The sequence below is a fragment of the Eumetopias jubatus genome, unplaced genomic scaffold (assembly GCF_037043125.1).
Source record: "Eumetopias jubatus isolate StellerSeaLion01/CBP00866 unplaced genomic scaffold, mEumJub1_p1.0 scaffold_11, whole genome shotgun sequence".
In the NCBI taxonomy this organism is placed as follows: domain Eukaryota; kingdom Metazoa; phylum Chordata; class Mammalia; order Carnivora; family Otariidae; genus Eumetopias; species Eumetopias jubatus.
Window position 1 is genome coordinate 47,694,349 of NW_028274817.1, and position 19,501 is coordinate 47,713,849.

Here is a 19,501-nt window from a genome sequence, read left to right on the forward strand (position 1 = left end):
GGAGCAATTATTTATTTTTTCCATCTGAACCCTAACTTACACATCTCAGGGAACCAATATTTTAAATCTATAAATCACTGACTGAGGCAAAAAAAAATAAACTACTTTCAAATTAGTTATCACTATAATTCAGTTGTTATCTTAAGTGATTTTTAACTGATTATTTGATTTTAGTTTAAAAAAATAATGAATTCAGTGCATTTATCCATAGATTTTCTTTCCCTTATCCTCAGGGCAACTAAGAAATGTTAGCAAGAACAGGAAATCATGAAAAACAGTTGTAGAGATAAAGTAACCGGGATGAACAATGTTCTTAAACATTCTTCATCATTACTTGGTGATTCGTTGGCACCATACAAGCTAATGCACAAAGCTCTTGATTCCCCAGTGTGAGAGACGTATGAAGAAACTGAATAAGATTGAGAGAAGATAAACTGAAATATGAATGTTTTCAAAGTGGGCATATGGAAAGAGGTTAAAGTAGTTAAAATTATTTATCAGAAATTCAAAAGTTATAATTTATAGTTTAGTAAGTTTGCAAGAATAGGATGGTAAACTTTAAAGATGATGACCAACCAATATGTTTTGTTTTCCTGGAAGCTGAAGGACAGGAAAATTCAGAATGAAGGAAGATATTAGGTTAATTAATAAGGATTTATTGATCTCGGGGCACCTGAGTGGCTCAGTCAGCTAAGCATCTGACTTCAGCTCAGGTCATAATCTCAGGGTCTTAGGATAGAGGCCTGTGTTGGGGTCCCCACTCAGTGGGGAGTCTGCTTCTCCTTTTCCTCTCCTTCTGCCCCTCTCCTTGCTCATCCTGTCTGTCTCTCTCTCTCTCTCTCAAATGAATAAATGAAATCTTTAAAAATTCTTAAAAAAAGAATTTATTGATCTACTATAGTATAGTACACAGAATTCTAAGATGGCTCCTAAAATTTATGCCCTCTGGTGCACATGCCCTATATAATCTCCTCCTCTTGATATGGGTAGAACCTGTAAATATATGAGATATTATTCTCTTGATTATGTTACATTATATAGTAAAAGGGATTTTTTTTCAGCTGTAATTAAGTTCCCCAATTAATTGAGCTTAATGTAGGGAGGTTATTCATATGGACCTCACTTAATCATATGAGCCTATAAAACTGGGTCTAGAGTTTAGAGTGAGGAAGTCAGAGATTTGAAGCATGGAAAGGATTCGGTTCAGTGTTTATGTCTTGAATATGGAAGGGGTCATATGGCAAGTAATGTGTATTACTTTTAGGTGCTGAGAGTGGCCCCTGACTGATAGCTAGTAAATAAATGAAGACTTTAGTCCTATAACCACAAGGAACCATATTCTACCAACAATAAGAATGAGCTTGTTAAAGGCTTTTCTCCCACAACCTCCATATAAGAACTCAGCCTGGAGGACACCTTGATTTCAGGACATACTTTGCTGGACTCCTGATCTGTGGAAACTGTGAGATTATAATAAATTTGTATTTTCTTAATTTGCTGTTTGTGGTAATTTATTATGCAGAAATATAAGACTAGTACACAGAGTATATAGTAGTGAAATTTCTTAGAATACATACTAAAAAGCATACCATCTAATAGGAGAGACAAGGCAGATATCTATCAGATTAATTGAAATAACATGGTTGCAATTATTTTATTATGGGAAATGGTGGCATTCTCTTCTGGTGATGTTTATCAGGAGAGTGACTAGATAGTTCTCTGTTTGCATTAGTTTGGGAAAAGCATGTCTGAGAGACTAGGCTGACATGACTTTTCAGTGATAAAACTTTAAAAATTAGTTCACAGAATTTAAGTTGACCACATATGTATTCTCAAATCTCTGAGATTATTATTATTTTTCTTCCTGAGCAAAATTCTTCTGTGCTAATGGTTCTCCACTGATCCTCCAGATCCAGTCTCTATTCTTTGTCTTGCTCTGTGCCTTGGGAGGTTGGTCTCAGATAACTATCTTCTTGGATTCCTTGCTCTCTGGTTTCTATAGGATTCAATGGGAGTCAATACAAGGGATTAGAAGGTGGAGGGACAGTGAAGTCAAGGCATTTCTGCACTTCTGTTTCCCTGCCTTACTCTCACTTTTCTGCAGCAGCTGTGTCACTCTATCATTATGTCTCCCACTAGGAGTTCCTCCTTCCTCCATAGCTCCAGCTCTCAGTTGGTTCTGATAATACAATTTTTTTTTCTGTAACCTACAGGCGGTACCAGTTTTCAGCTATTATTAGTGTTGGGTTTTTATTTTATTTATTTATTTATTTATTTATTTATTTATTTATTTATTTAGAGAATGAGAGGGGGGAGGGTCAGAGGCAGAAGCAGACTCCCTGTTGAGCAGGGAGCCTGATGCAGGACTCAATCCCCGGACTCCAGGATCATGACCTGAGCTGAAGGCAGTCATTTAACCAACTGAGCCACCCAGGCACCCTTTTATTAGTATTGGAATGCCTCATCATTTGTTGGTTGTTCTCTTAACTCTGTTATGAACTGAGAGTTTGTGTCCCCCACAAATTAGTATGTTGAAACTCTAACCCCCAATGTGATGATGTTTAGAGGTGAAGCCTTTGAGAAGTAATTAGGCTTAGATTAGGTCATGAGTGTGGGACATTCATGTGGAGCTTAGTGCCATTATAAGAATCCAGGTACACTCACTGAGGAAAGGTCTTGTAAGCACATGGGGAGATGGCAGCTGCCTGTAAGCCAAGAGAAGAAGGTCTCAGAATGAAACCTACCTTCTAAGCTCCTTGATCCTGGACTTCTAGCCTCCAGAACTGTGAGAAATAAATTTCTGTTGTTTAAGCCATTTCGTCTCTGGTATTTTGTTTTATCAATCTGAGCTGACAAGGAAACCCTGCCCACACCTTTATAAGTAGTACTCTCATTAAAGTATGTTTATGTAAATCATCTGAATAAATTCTGTCCCCTACCAGGATTCTAAACAGGGCACCTTCCAGATCACTTATCAACTAATTCTGTCTTTTCAGAAATTGTATCTGGCTCTTCTTTGAAGGCTAGAAGTTAAAATGCTTCAAGATACTGAATTTTGATTTTCAATGCTGTGTCCTCAGGTAGGAGCAGCAAGGGGTGGATGAAGATTGATGTTTATATGATTGAGTTGGCAGTGCTACTCTTCAAAACTGCTTAGTTTTTTTGTACACTATAAGGTAGGAATCCTTATTCCTAACTTTGAAGGTTTCTCCCATGTAGAAGAATTTTTACTAGCTATATCACTCCTGGCTTCTCTTTGGCCCCTCACTTATCCCTCTACTGGATACATTTAATCAGTAAATTTGGAAATAAGAAAAAATAAACTAAGCAAGATCCATTCAGCTTCTGCTTTCCTCTAGGCAGTTAGCCTTCCAGCAAAGTTGATGCATTTCTCTCTGCTTCCATGTGGGGGCACTTTTCCTAGTGGATTGTTGATATGATTTGGAGGGGTGAGATAAAGTGACTAATTGTGAAATTCAATATTAGAAAGCTGTTTTGCTTTTAAGCTAAGCTATATTCTCTACATTAACTTTTAAAAGAAATTAACATGGTGAAAAAGGATGTTGTTTGTTTGGGTTACCTACCCATGGACGACACCAGTCCCTTTGCCTGATCACTGCTGCCAGATTGAGTTTCCTGGACCAAATGATTTTTCACCAGATTGAAGTTCCTGGACCAAAAGAGCTTTCATATTTCTATTTTTCTCCTATAAATTACCTTCAAAATGACCAGATATGTCTATTTGAGACTTATATGCAGATAACTGCAAGAGGAAACATCTTACATGTTTTTAAAGCAATTATTTTCTATAAAACAGGTTTTTTAAATAACAAAGATGTGATATTTAGTTAAACTTGAAGCAATGAACTATTAAATCAAGACGTAAAGAAATGCAAAGATATAAGCAAAATTAGGTAGCTTTCATTTTAAACTTTATCACAACTAAATTTTTAAATGACAATAGGCAGCAATTTCACAATAGGGAGTTAAAGGCTCAGCAGATAGCAGAAAAAAATTTGTAAGAAGTACTGAGAGAAGGGACTCTTCTTCAGCACAATTTTCAGATACTGGCTTAGTAACTGCCTTAATTTATTTAGGGTATAATTTGGGGGAAACCTAGAGGGCAGGTAAGTTTTACTTTTTACTTTTTAACTACCAGGAATCAATTTTCTTGCTTACTCTCAACAATCCCATCTTATAGAATAATCAAATTTTATGAAGTCATCACTTGCTTCTTGTAGGCTGGTGACATTTTCCTGCCCTTCAATAGACATTCTGATTTTTGACACTCTGAACACTTCTGACCTAGTTAGTTATAATTTTCTCTGGCGTCTAATTTTCTATAATGTTTTCTTTAAACTTTTGACCCTGTTTGGGGATGGTGATGCTCATATTAAGTACCAAGTTTGATAATCACAGTGTAGCAGTCAGATATTTTTGTTACTACTCATCCCATCAGTCTATTGCTGTAGGCTTTTTTCCCCTCTAATGTGTATCATCAGAAGTCTGTGCCATATTATATCTTGTTTTGAACTGCAGAACTGAAAATGTATCATTATGTACTGAAATTCTTGGACCCTTTTGAAACCTATTCCATTTCATCTCACAACTACATTTATTATACAGTAATGTAATTACATATATCATTCTTATGGAGACTTGAAATGTTCACTTTAAGTGCCTGGAAGTAGTAGACATTTTCACCAAGTTTTAAAATTAGCTGAAATTATCAGCATCTGAACATTGTATACTAACTTAAGGCATAGATTCTATGCCTAAATAAGACTAAGACTTTGTAGGAAGGACAATCAAAAACTGAACTTTTGTTATAATGTGTGTTGTAGAGTGTGTGGCTTACTACACTTTTTATTACAGAACATTGCCTATGTCCTTAGAGACTTGCAGAATTTAGAACCACTTTTATCCTGCCATACTGTCTAATAATCTAAAGAATGTCTGACAATTACAGAGGGCTTTGCTTCCCAAAGGGTTTTACAAACTACACATGTACAGGAATTACCACAACACTGAAAGGCATCTTGCTCTGTGGAATGAGTCTAGAGAATTTTTCATGACCACTACTAGCCAGACCTTTGAGTTTATAACTCATTCTAAAGGCAAAAGCAACACATATTTTAATTTTGCAAAAATTTGACTCTCTACTGTGCAGAAAAGAAAAGGTCACATGTTCAAATTGCATAGCAGCACCTAAAAGATATTTTTGGAGATGATATGTCAGCATTTTCTTTGTTTAGGAGAGTTTTGTGTAAACCTTAGGGTAGATACAGCAAGATATGTACCTTCTCTGAGCATTTGCTTCACTAGACCATATTTCTGCGTGAACTTTTCCTTTCCCTGAAATCCAGTCCTATTTTGGGTATCAGATAATATGGTAGTCACTATAGATCATGTTCCAACTTTACTATCAACTGCCTTTTAAATTTTGGCCCATACCCTCACTCCACTTTCTTGCATTTCAATTCAGTTGTAAATAGGAAAGTCTTAGAATTAGGAGAGATGTTAGTAACAATTACAACTATCATTTATTAAGTAACTTCCATTAGTTAAAGTAACACTTGCTGCTTTAATAAATAAGTTTAAGAATTCCAGTGGCTTCACACAATAGAATTTATTGCTTTTATGATGTTCAGTAGGTGAAAGAAGTGGGGTTCTTCTGATCTAGTAATTTAAAAACCCAGGTTATTGGAGGTTCTGCAACCTTCAACTAGCATTGCCTTCCACCTGGCAGAGAGAGGGATGGTGAAGGATTTTGCATAAGGTATTTATAGGCCAGTTCTAGAATTGGCACACAACACAGCCACCTACATTACAATGGCCACAACTCTATAAATTACTACCCTTAAATGTAACTGAGGCTAAGGCAGGTGGGTGGCTCAGTTAACTCTTGATTTTGGCTCAGATCATGATCTCAAGGTTGTGACACTGAGTCCCATATAGGGCTCTGTGCTGGGCATGGAGCCTGCTTAAGATTCTCTCTCTCCCTCTTCCTCTACCCTCCCCCCTCCCTCTCGGAACAAAAATGTAATTGAGGCTGAAGAATGTAACTGTGTATCTAGGAGGGTAGTGAAATGAGTTTGGTAAATAGATATCCCATCTCTGCCTACCTAATATGTGGCAGACCTTTGCTAAGTAGTTATTTCATTTATATTATATTTAATTTCCACAAAACTGAAGAATTGATTTTGTTATACACATTTAATAGTGGAGAAAATTATAGCTCAAACTGGTAATATAATTGATTTAGACGAATTTAGCTTGCTAATGTCAGAGTTGGGGTTTGTACCAAGGTTTGATGTAAATTACCAGGTGCAAGTTACCTGCACTCAGATAAAAAAAAGAAAAAGTCTAAGCCTATTATCATCTTCAAAACCTTCAAGATGAAATCCTTATAACTTTATTTGATAGCCCATTACAGTGTATATTCATATGAAGATTAAAATGTTGCTCTTTATGTCTTATATAAACATGTTTGGAATTATTTATTTTAGGATATTTGGGAAAACTCAGAAGAAAATATAAATATCTCATAATACTACTACTGAACAATAACTCCTGTTAGCCTACAGTAGTATTTCTGGATATTTAAATAACTTTTGTTCTACAAAATTAAATTCTACTATATTGCTATAGTAGATTCTATATATATTTCATTTAAGCACACTTATTTTTGTAAGCTAAAGAGCCTACCATAAAGAAGTCTCCATTTCATTACTCTTCCAAAATATTACTTTTTACTGATAATGACTACAAAATATTTTGCACCCCAATGTTTATAGTAGCAATGTCCACAATAGCCAAAATATGAAAAGAGCCCAGCTGTCCATTGCCTGATAAATGGATAAAGAAGACGTGGTGTGTATATATGCAATGGAATATTACTCAGCCATCAAAAAGAATGAAATCTTGTCATTTGCAATGGCATGGATGGAACTAGAGTGTATTATGCTAAGTGAAATAAGTCAGTCAGAGAAAGACAAATAGCAAAAGATTCACTAGTACGTGGAATTTAAGAAACAAAACAGATGAACATAGGGGAAAGGAAGGAAAAATAAAATAAGATAAAAACAGAGAGGGAGGCAAACCATAGAGACTCTTAACTATAGGGAACAAACTGAAGGTTGTTAGAGGGGAGGTGGGTGGAGGATGGGGTAAATGAGTGATGGGCATTATGGAGAGCACTTGTTATAATGAGCACTGGGTGTTATATGCAAGTGATGAATCACTAAATTCTAGCCCTGAAACAATACTACACTATATGTTAACTAAATAGAATGTAAATAAAATCTTGAATGAAAAAAAAAACACATTTTGCTCTTAGCCTGTACCATACTCAATAACTTATGAATATTTCCATTGTATCCAACAATTTTAAATATTTTTAAGTTTTTATTTTAATTCCAGTTAGTTAACATATAGTGTTATGTTAGTTTCAGGTGTACAATATAATAATTCAACACTTCCTTACATCACCCTGTGTTCATCATGATAAATGCACTCCTTAATTCCCATCACCTATTTAACCTAACTCCCTAACCCCCTCCCCTCTAGTAACCATCAATTTGTTCTCTATAATTAAGAGTTTGTTTCTTGATTTGTTTCTAAGTTTCTTATTTCTCTTTTTTCCCTTTGCTTGTTTGTCTTGTTCCTTAAATTCCACATGAGTGAAGTCATATGGTATTTGTCTTTCTCTGACTTACTTTGCTTAGCATTATACTCTCTAACTCCATCCATGTCATTGCAAATGGCAAGATTTCATTCTTTTTTATGTTTGAGTGATATTCCATTGAATATATAAACCACATCTTCTTTATCCATTCATCACTTGATGGATACTTGGGCTGCTTCCATATCTTGGCTGTTGTAAATAATGCTGCTCTAAACATAGGGGTGCATGTATTCCTGTGAATTACTGTTCTTGTATTCTTTGGGTAAATGCCCAGTAATGTGATTGCTGGATCATAAGGTAGTCCCATTTTTAACTTTTTGAGGAACATCCATACTCTTCTGCACAATGAAGGAAACCATCAACAAAATTAAAAGGCAGTCTATAGAATGGAAGATGATATTTGCAAATAACATATCTGATAAAGGGTTAGTGTCCAAAACATATAAAGAGCTAATAAAACTCAACACCTAAAAAACAAATAATCCAATTTAAAAATGTACAGAAGTCATGAACAGACATTTGTCCAAAGAAGGCATCCAGATGGCCAACAGACACATGAAAAGATTCTCATCATCACTTATCATCACGGAAATGCTAATCAAAACTACAATGCAGTATTACTTCACACCTGTCAGAATAGCTAAAATCAACAACACAAGAAACAACAGGTGTTGGTGAAAACGTGGAGAAAAAGGAACACTCCGGCACTGTTGGGAATGCAAACGGGTGAAGCCATTATGGAAAACAGTATGGGGGTTCCTCAAAAAGTTGAAATTTTTTAAAAGATACTGGTATGAACACACTAAATACCTCCATATATATTTTGCCATATTTTGAAGATGGGAATAATATCTGGTCCATTTTTGGTCTTTATTCCTTCTCCAAGATCAGCACATTATTTGTGTATGGATATCAGTTACAGTGAGACTTGAGATAATATTGATAAAAGACTTTTGGGCACCTCAGAGGAAGTTAATCTATTAATCAAGAGTTTATTGGGGCACCTGGGTGGCTCAGTTGGTTAAGCATCTACCTTCTGCTTGGTTGTGATCCTTGCTCCTGTGATCGAGCCCCACATGGGGCTCCCCACTCAGCAGGGAGTCTGCTTGTCCCTCTTGCTCTTCCCCTCATCCCTGCTCATGATCTCTCTCTCTTTCAAATAAATAAATAAAATCTTTAAAAAAGTTATTTTACTATAATAAGCATAGAAAGCTGGACTGATTGTGAGAATTTCTATGGAAAATACAGAATGAAAGATGTTCTCTCTCTTTCTCTTTTACTAATTTAATGTCATGTAGGTTTAAATATTTTATTAATTATTTTTGCAAGATAGAGAGAGATCAAGAGAGCATGAGCACGGGGGAGGGTCAGAGGGAGAAGCAGACTCCCCACTAAGCAGGGAGCCCAATGCAGGACTTGATCCCAGGACCCTGGGATCAGGACCTGAGCTGAAGGTAGATGCTTAACCAACTCAGCCACCCAAGCCCCCATCATGTGGGTTTATAAAGTAGGTCAGTATCACCTACTTGCCACGAGTAGAAGAAGCTAATTGACTTTGCTGCCACCTGTGAGCACAAGTAAGCAGCAGGTCTCATACTGCTTACTGACTGTCTTGACAGAATACATGTTTTTTTAGCAATAGCAAACTCAAGAAAAATTATCTTAGTTTCACGTTGCTTTATTACTCCTAATGGCTTATTTCAACAAACAGTTCAGTCCTGTGGAACAGATTGGATGACTAACGTTTTCTGTTGGCACAGACTCTGGCAGAATGCTGTTCTCAACATCAGGGCAAATAGTTGCCAAGCTGTCCACGGAATGCATGACACCACAGAATGCTTGTCACCATGGGGTTTACACCATTAGTGTTAGACACAGTCCATACTCCCAACACACTTAAAATGTTACCAAACCTAGATGATATATAAATGTGGAGATGAAATAGAACACACATGCACACGTGCACACACACACACACACACACCACTCCATATAGAAATGACATTCTTACCAGTGTAATCTCTGAGATAAAAAGGTAATATTTTCTAATCCAGTAAAGTACAAATGCCAGGGTACTGTCAAACACTGTTGGCAGGGAAAGAGTATAAATTGGTACAAATTCTTTGGAAGGCAATTGGGAAGCATTTATTAAAATTTAAAATATACTATGCAATGAACTAGCAGTTTCACCTACAAGATTCTATTTTTAGAAAAATCAGTAATAAAATAGATAAGTAAAAATATCTCTCTACAAGAATAGCTACTGATAGCTATTTTTTGTAATAACAAAAACACACAAAAAACCTGGAAAAAATTTAAATTTCCATTAATGAGAGTGATATAGCTATTTAATGGAATATTACATAACCATTATAAAAGAATGGTGTAGAACATGTGTTAGTCTAGACATTTGTGCATATTTTATTGTTAATGAGAACAAAAAATTATAATATGATCCCATTTTTGTAAGTAAACTATATTCTTGCATATCTATAGCTAAACATATCTATATGATATTCATGCCAATATGAACATATTTTCTGTCTATAAAACCACAGGGAAAAATAGGAAGGGCAAAAACCAAACTGTTAACAGTGTTTTCCTCTGGAGAGTGGGAATAGAAGCCTTTAGCTGTGGGCATCAGGGTTTTACACATATACATACACAAACATGTATATATACATACACATACACATAATATATATACATGTATATTGTATTTTAGATATTTATGAGTGATTTTAACTTATTTTTCATATTTTTTACTATTATTAAATTTCATTCATTCATTCATTCATTCATTCCAGGGGTGTTAGAGACCCAGTCTTGAGTCAAATTTGATTAAAATTTAAGACCATTTGGAGACTGTGGTTGTTAGATTTTTATGGGTAATTGGACCATATTTTTTAAAGATTTATTTCTTTATTTGAGAGAGAGTGAGAGCACGACTGGGGGGAGGGGCAGAGGGAGAGGGAAAGAATCCTCAAGCAAACTCCCCACTGAGCAGGGAGGCCAATGTAGGGCTTGACCCCAGGGCCCTGAGATCACGCCTCACCGATATGAGGAATTCTTAATCTCAGGAAACAAACTGAGTATTGCTGAGTGGTGGGGGGTGGGAGGGATGGGGTGGCTGGGTGATAGACATTGGGTAGGGTATGTGCTATGGTGAGCGCTGTGAATTGTGCAAGACTGTTGAATCACAGATCTGTACTTCTGAAACAAATAATGCAACATATGTTAAGAAAAAAGAAAAAGAAGATAGCAGGAGGGGAAGAATGAAGGGGAGTAAGTCGGAGGGGGAGATGAACCATGAAAGATGATGGACTCTGAAAAACAAACTAAGGGTTCTAGAGGGGAGGGGGGTAGGGGGATGGGTTAGCCTGGTGATGGGTATTAAGGAGGGCACGTTCTGCGTGGAGCACTGGGTGTTATGCACAATGAATCATGGAACACTACATCAAGAACTAATGATGTAATGTATGGTGATTAACATAACAATAAAAAATTAAAAAAAAAAGAATCAGATGCTCAACCGACTGAGCCACTCAGGTGCCCCTGGACCAGATTTTTTAAAGCCCAGTTTAAGGTTTATTACTATAGGTGTTGAGACAGAATGATATGAATATGCAAAAACAATAGAACTTCTACAAATTTAATTTTAATGAATCTCTACGACCTCCTAACTTATCATGTCATTTACCAAGACTGTAAAAATGTAGTCTATTAGATTGTTTAGCATTTCATTTTATTATTTTTACCTTCGTGCCCTTTGATGTGGGTGTTGATGGGCAATGCAATGTCTGGACACATTGAAAGAGAGAATTTACAAGTCTCAATGAGCCACAAGTCAGAGAATTGGGTGAGAGTAATCAGTCATCCTGGATAAATACGAACTGATCATCCTTTGCAAATAGTAGGGAAAAAAATCTGGTAGTTGTGCTCTAAAACTAAAAGGGATTAGATGTGAGCTCTGTAAAATACTGAGTATTAGAGATAACCTTTTTTGATCACTAACTGGAATGCACTTTTGGGTGATAATGACTAGACAGAATCAAATAATTTGATCCAATATTTCATTATTGTTAATTAAACTCATCATCACAGCAGGAAACTTCAAAAACTTTCTGAGACAAAATGATTGTGTCCTTAGTGGCCTGTCCTACATACTACAGAAGTTTGATACAATTGTCCTGCTTCCCTGACACATTGTGAAGATATGTTGCTTAGCTTTTACTGCTTAGTATAGACAAATTTTGAGTAATAGAGACTTGACTTACAAATAAATTACAAGAACACATTTGGTCATGTGTTGGAAAAACTCAATATGGTTCTGCCAGTTCTCGTAAGAGCAATATTTGAGGAATGAAATTTCTGGAGATGCCATCTCTTATTTAGATTTACAAAGTGATTAGTTATTGAGCTGCTGTTAATATTACCAACAGCTAAATTTGATTGAAGGCATTTTATGGACTGAAAACTGTTTTAGACATTTTATCTTAACTTATTTAATTATCATAGCTCTATGAAAGTTATGATTGTTATTCACAATTCATAGATGTAGAAATGGAGCTTAGAGATGTCAGATAGTGCACTAAAAACACATGGTAAATTAGCAGTTAAGTAATATTTCAAACACAAGGCTGTCAAATTCCAAATTCCATCCTTTTAATTAATGACTACCTCATATTGCCTGAAGAGTAGGTACATTATTTGATATACATTATAGATGTAATAGCCTTTGCCAAGTTAATCAAGGAATATATGAATAACTTATAGTATTGTTTTTATATATTTTGATTAGTCTTTTGGGATCATAAACTTAATAAAATAGATTGCCCACCTTATATTTATATAATTATCATTTCTATTATAAAGAAATATCTTAGGAGGATTTACATAGTGTTTTAGCTTTAATTAATTTACCTTTCAGTCAACTACATTTTAAAAAGAATCTTTTTTAAACTTTTTTACCTTGCTTTGTGTCTAGGGAGTCTGACCTGAATAGGGGGACATTAGAGGACGGCCTTGTCTTTTGGTTTCATTTTGGGCTAGGACAAAGAAGAGGATAAGGAGATCAATTGCATAAAGATTGGAGTTGCTAAGTAAGATTGGAGTAGTTTTCCACATTCTTTTCCTTTGGGGGTCACCAGGGACTAGTCATATCTGTAAAGCTACAGATACATAGCTACTTCATCTCAAGGTGCTGTCATCATTCATCTCCCCTGGCCTATTTGGACCTGTCCTTACTCTTTACTTAACCCTGGAGTTTTGCCTTATCCTTCTGTGGTATTCTTACATACTGCTCATATATTTGAAAATATTCCCTTTTTCAAACTCTTCAAATTATCCAAATTGTGTAAGCTGACTTGTTTTATACAAAGGCAATGACTGAGGTACATGTATATCCCTATGTAAAGCATGTGCTTGATTAAAGAACATGATCTTCTCAGAGAAAATGAATTGCTTTTAGATTGAAAGTATAGCAGTAACAGAGATATTTCTTGATGGTATCTCCAAGCAAATTTTCAAGGGCCAAATTCTCACATTACCTGGAGCTTCTCCTCTTCCCATTGTATCATTTTGATTCCCTGAAATAACCCTAAGCTTCCAATATAATGAAAAAAGCATATTGTTTCTTTGGAGGTAGTGTGAGCAAAACACTTCAGTGAAAGATTGGGCCTGCACAATTTTCATGATAATTTTTTTTCTTACCAAAATTGTATCATTCATCTATGTTCTAATTAGATAAGTGAAGCTAATCTCCTTGGATGTCATGAAGTGTCTATAATGTTACACACTGGTACAATCTCTGATTCAGCTTTTTCTTCAAAGCAATTATTTAATTGATTCCTGTGGTTTTATACATGTTTATGGGATGTAAATGGTAGCAAACGAATGCTGGATTTTACATATAAAGTCTATCAGAACCTTATCTCTAAAAATTGGTAAGAGTAATCCCTACCAGTTCATAAGGTGTTTATGAAGCTTAATATATATCATGATATAAATGTGCTACATAAATTTTATAGTATTATGCAGGTGTTTGTGATGATGCTACTGCAGCTACCACTGATGATGTTAAAGGAAACTTCCCCACTATGCTTCAGTTTTCGATTTTAAATTCTGTATGGATAGATAACAACTAGCAATAATAGGATCTGTACTCTGCTGTCATTTTATTTATTTATTTATTTATTTATTTATTTATTTATTTATTTATTTTAAAGATTTTATTTATTTATTTGAGAGAGAGAGAGAGAGCATATGGGAGGGGGGAAAGTCAGAGGGAGAAGAGACTCCCCGCTGAGCAGGGAGCCCAATGCAGGACTCGACCCCAGGACTCCAGGATCATGACCTGAGCCGAAGGCAGTTGCCCAACCAACTGAGCCACCCAGGCACCCTTATGTATTTATTTTTATTGATATAATGTATTATTAATTTCAGGGTCACAGGTCTGTGATTCATCAGTCTTACACAATTCACAGTGCTCACCATAGCACATACCCTCCCCAATGTCCATCCCCCAGCCACCCCAACCCTCCCACCTCCCTTCCCTCCAGCAACCCTATTTGTTTCTTATAGTTAAGAGTCTCTTATGGTTTGTCTCCCTCTCTGATTTCATCTTGTTTCATTTTTCCCTCCCTTCCCCCATGATCCTCTGTCTTTTTTCTCAAATTCCTCATATCAGTGAGCTCATATGATAATTGTCTTTCTCTGACATATTTTGCTTAGCCTAATACCATCTAGTTCCATCCACATCATTGCAAATGGCAAGATTTTGGGGTTTTTTGAAGGCTGCATAATATTCCATTGTATATACATACCACCTCTTCTTTATCCATTCATTTGTTGATGGACATCTGGGCTCTTTCCATAGTTTGGCTATTGTGGACATTGCCGCTATAAACATTGGGGTGCACGTACCCCTTCAGTTCACTACATTTGTATCGTTGGGGTAAATACCCTGTAGTGCGATTGCTGGGTCATAGGGTAGCTCTATTTTCAACTTTTTGAGGAACCGCCATACTGTTTTCCAGAGTGGCTACACCAGCTTGCATTCTCACCAACAGTGTAGGAGCATTCCCCTTTCTCTGCATCCTCCCCAACATCCGTCATTTCCCGACTTGTTAAATTTAGCCATTCTCACTGCTGTGAGGTGATAGCTCATTGAGGTTTTGATTTGGATTTCCCTGATGCTGAGTGATGTTAAGCACTTTTTCATGGAGCTGTTGGCTATTTGGATGTGTTCTTTGCAGAAATATCTGTTCATGTCTTCTGCCCATTTCTTGATTGGATTATTTGTTCTTTGGGTGTTGAGTTTGGTAAGTGCTTTATAGATTTTGGATACTGGCCCTTTACCTGATATATCATTTGCAAATATCTTCTCCCATTCTGTCGGTTGTCTTTTGGTTTTGTTGACTGTTTCCTTTGCTGTGCAAAAGCTTTTTATCTTGATGAAGTCCCAATAGTTCCTTTTTGCCCTTGTTTCCCTTGCCTGTAGCGATGTTTCTAGGAAGAAGTTGCTATGGCTGAAGTCAAAGAGGTTGCTGCCTGTGTTCTCCTCTAGGATTTTGATGGATTCCTGTCTCACATTTAGGTCTTTCAACCCTTTTGAGACTATTTTTGTGTGTGGTGTAAGGAAATGGTCCAGTTTCATTCTTCTGCATGTGGCTGTCCAATTTTCCCAATACCATTTGTTGAAGAGCTGTTTTGTTTTTTTTTTTTTCCTTTGGACGTTCTTTCCTGCTTTGTCGAAGATTAGTTGACCAGAGAGTTGAGGGTCCATTTCTGGGCTCCCTGTTCTGTTCCATTGATCTATGTGTCTGTTTTTGTGCCATTACCATACTGTCTTGATGATTACAGGTTTGTAATAGAGCTTGCAGTCTGGAATTGTGATGCCACAAGCTTTGCTTTCCTTTTCCAACATTCCCCTGGTTATCGGAGCCTTTTCTGGATCCATACAAATTTTAGGATTATTTGTACCATTTCTTTGAAATAAGTTGATGGTATTTTGATAGGGATTGCATTAAATGTGTAGATTGCTCTGGGTAGCATAGACATTTTCACAATATTTGTTCTTCCAATCCATGAGCATGGAACGTTTTCCATTTCTTTGTGTCTACCTCAATTTCTTTCATGAGTATTCGATTGTTTTCTAAGTATAAATTCTTTGCCTCTTTGGTTAGATTTATTCCTGGGTATCTTATGGGTTTGGGTGCAATTATAAATGGGATCGACTCCTTAATTTCTCTTTTTTCTGTCTCATTATTAGTGTTTAGAAATCCCACTGATTTCTGTGCATTGTTTTATATCCTGGTACTTTACTGAATTCCTTGTGAGTTTTAGCAGTTTTAAGGTGGAGTCTTTTGGGTTTTCCACATAAAGTATCATATCATCTGCAAACAGTGAGAGTTTGACTTCTTTGCTGATTCAGATGCCTTTTATTTCTTTTTGTTCTCTGATTGCTGAGGCTAGGACTTCTAGTACTATGTTGAATAGCAGTGGTGATAGTGGACATCCCTGCCATGTTCCTGACCTTAGGGGAAAAGCTCTCACTTTTTCCCCATTGAGAGTGATACTCGCGGTGCCTTTTTCATAGATGGCTTTTATGATATTGAGGTACACACCCTCTATCCCTACACTGTGAAGAATTTAAATCAAGAAAGTATCCTGTACTTTGTCAAATGCTTTTTCTGCATCAATTGAGAGAATCATATGGTTCTTTCTTTTATTAATGTACTGTAACACATTGATTAATTTGTGGATGTTGAACCAAACTTGCAGCCCAGGAATTAATCCCACTTCGTCTTGGTGAATAATCCTTTTAATGTACTGTTGGATCCTATTGGCTGGGATCATGTTGAGTATTTTGGCATCCATGTTCATCAGGGATTTTGGTTTGTAATTCTTTTTGATGGGGTCTTTTTCTGGTTTGGGGATCAAGGTAATGCTAGCCTCATAAAATGAATTTGGAAGTTTTCCTTCCATTTCTATTCTATGAGAAAGCTTCAGAAGAATAGGTATCAATTCTTCTTTAAATGTTTGGTAGAATTCCCCTGGGAAGGCATCTGGCCCTGGGCTCTTTTTTGTTGGGAGATTTTTGATTACTGCTTCAATTTCCTTAGTGGTTATTGGGTCTGTTCAGGTTTTCTATTTTTTCCTGGTTCAGTTTTGGTAGTTTATACATCTTAGGAATGCATCCATTTCTTCCAGATTATCTAATTTGCTGGCCTATATTTGCTCATAATATGTTCTTATAATTGTTTGTATTTCTTTGGTGTTGGTTGTGATCTCTCCTCTTTCATTCATGATTTTATTTGGGTCCTTCTCTTTTCTTTTTGATAAGTCTGGCCAGGGGTTTATCAATCTTATTAATTCTTTCGAACAAACAGCTCCTAGTTTCTTTGATCTGTTCTACTGTTCTTTTTGTTTCTATTTCATTGATTTCTGCTCTGATCTTTATTATTTCTCTTCTCCTGCTGGGTTTACACTTTATTTGTTGTTCTTTCTCCAGCTGCTTTAAGTGTAGGGTTATGTTGTGTATTTGAGATCTTTCTTGTTTCTTGAGAAAGGCTTTATTGCTATATACTTTCCTCTTAGGACCACCTTTGCTGCATCCTAAAGATTTGAACAGTTTTATATACATTTGTTTCCATGAATATTTTAAATTCTTCTTTAATTTCCTGGTTGACCCATTCGTTCTTTAGTAAGATGCTCTTTAACCTCCATGTATTTGAGTGCTTTCCAACTTTCCTCTTGTGATTGAGTTCAAGTTTCAAAGCATTGTGCTCTGAAAATATGCAGGGAATGATGTCAAACTTTTGGTACTAATTGAGACCTGATTCATGACCCAGGTTGTGATCTATTCTGTAGAATGTTCCATGTGCACTAGAGAAGAATGTGTATTCTGTTGCTTTGGGATGGAATGTTCTGAATATATTTGGGCAGTCCATTTTGTCCAGTATGTCATTTAAAGCCTTTATTTCCTTGTTAATCTTTTGCTTAGATGATCTGTCCATTTCAGTGAGGGGGGGGTGTTAAAGTCCCCCACTATTATTGTATTGTTGTCAATGTGTTTCTTTGTTTTTGTTATTAATTGGCTTATATAATTGGCTGCTCCCATGTTAGGGGCATAGATATTTACAATTGTTAGATCTTCTTGTTGGATAGATCCTTTAAGTATGATGTATTGTCCTTCCTCATCTCTAATTATAGTCTTTCGTTTAAAATCTAATTTGTCTGATATAAGGATTGCCACCCCAGCTTTCTTTTGATGTCCATTAGCATGGTAAATGATTTTCTACCCCTTCACTTTAAATCTGGAGGTGTCTTTGGGTCTAAAATGAGTCTGTTGCAGACAGCATATCGATGGGTCTTGTTTTTTATCCAATCTGATACCCTGTGTCTTTTGATTGGGGCATTTAGCCCATTTACATTCAAGGTAACTATTGAAAGATATGAATTTAGTGCCATTGTATTGCCTGTAAGGTGACTGTTACTGTATATTGTCTCTGTTCCATTCTGGTCTATGTTACTTTTAGGCTCTCTCTTTGCTTAGAGGACCCCTTTCAATATTTCTTGTAGGACTGGTTTGGTGTTCTCAAAGTCTTTCAGTTTTTGTTTGTCTTGGAGACTTTTTATCTCTCCTTCTATTTTCAATAACAGCCTAGCTGGATATTGTATTCTTGACTACATATTTTTCTAGCTTAGTGCTCTGAATATATCATGCCATCCTTTCTGGCCTGCCAGGTCTCTGTGGATAGGTTTGTTGCCAATCTAATATTTCTAAGGTTGTAGGTTACAGTCCTCCTGTCCTGAGCTGCTTTCAGGATTTTCTCTTTATCTCTGAGACTTGTGAGTTTTACTATTAGATGTTGGGGTGTTGACCTATTTTTATTGATTTTGAGGGGGTTCTCTTTGCTTCCTGGATTTTGATGTCTGTTTCTTTCCCCAAATTAGGGAAGTTCTCTGCTATAATTTGTTCCAATATAACTTCTGCCCTTCTCTCTCCTTCTTCTTCTGGGATCCCAATTATTCTAATATTGTTTCATCTTATCCTATCACTTCTCTCTTGAATTTTGCCCTCATGGTCCAGTAGTTGTTTATCTTTCTTTTTTGGTTTATCTTTCTTTTTCTTGGCTTCTTTATTCTCCATCATTTGGTCTTCCGTATCACTAATTCTCTCTTCTGCCTCATTTATCCTACCACTTAGAACCTCCATTTTTTATTACTCCTCATTAATAACCTTTTTATTTTGACTTAGTTAGATTTTAGTTCTTTTATTTCTCCAGAAAGGGATTCTCTAGTATCTCCTATGCTTTTTCAAGTCCAGCTAGTATCTTTATAATCGTCATTCTGAAGTCTAGCTCCTACAACTTATTAATGTCCATATTGATTAATTCCCTGGCAGTCAGTGCTGCCTCTTTTTTTTTTTTTTTTTTGAGGTCAGTTTTTCCATCTTGTCATTTTACCTAGAGAAAAATAAATGAATGAGACAGCAAAATGCTAAAAGGTAACAACCCCAGAAAAATATACACTAAACAAATCAGAAGGGACCCAAAACTGGGGGGGGAGGGGGAGAACGGGAGGAAAAAAAAGAAAAAGAATATGATATAGCTGGTGAATAGAACAGAGCCACACACTAGGTTTTGGGTGTATTTTGGTCTGTTAGGAGAAACTGCGACCTAAAATTTTTTAATAAGTCATATATATATATATATATATATATATATATATATATATATACATATATACACAAAAATATAGGTAATATGAAGAAGGGATAGAATATGACTGTAAAGATGAAAATTAAAA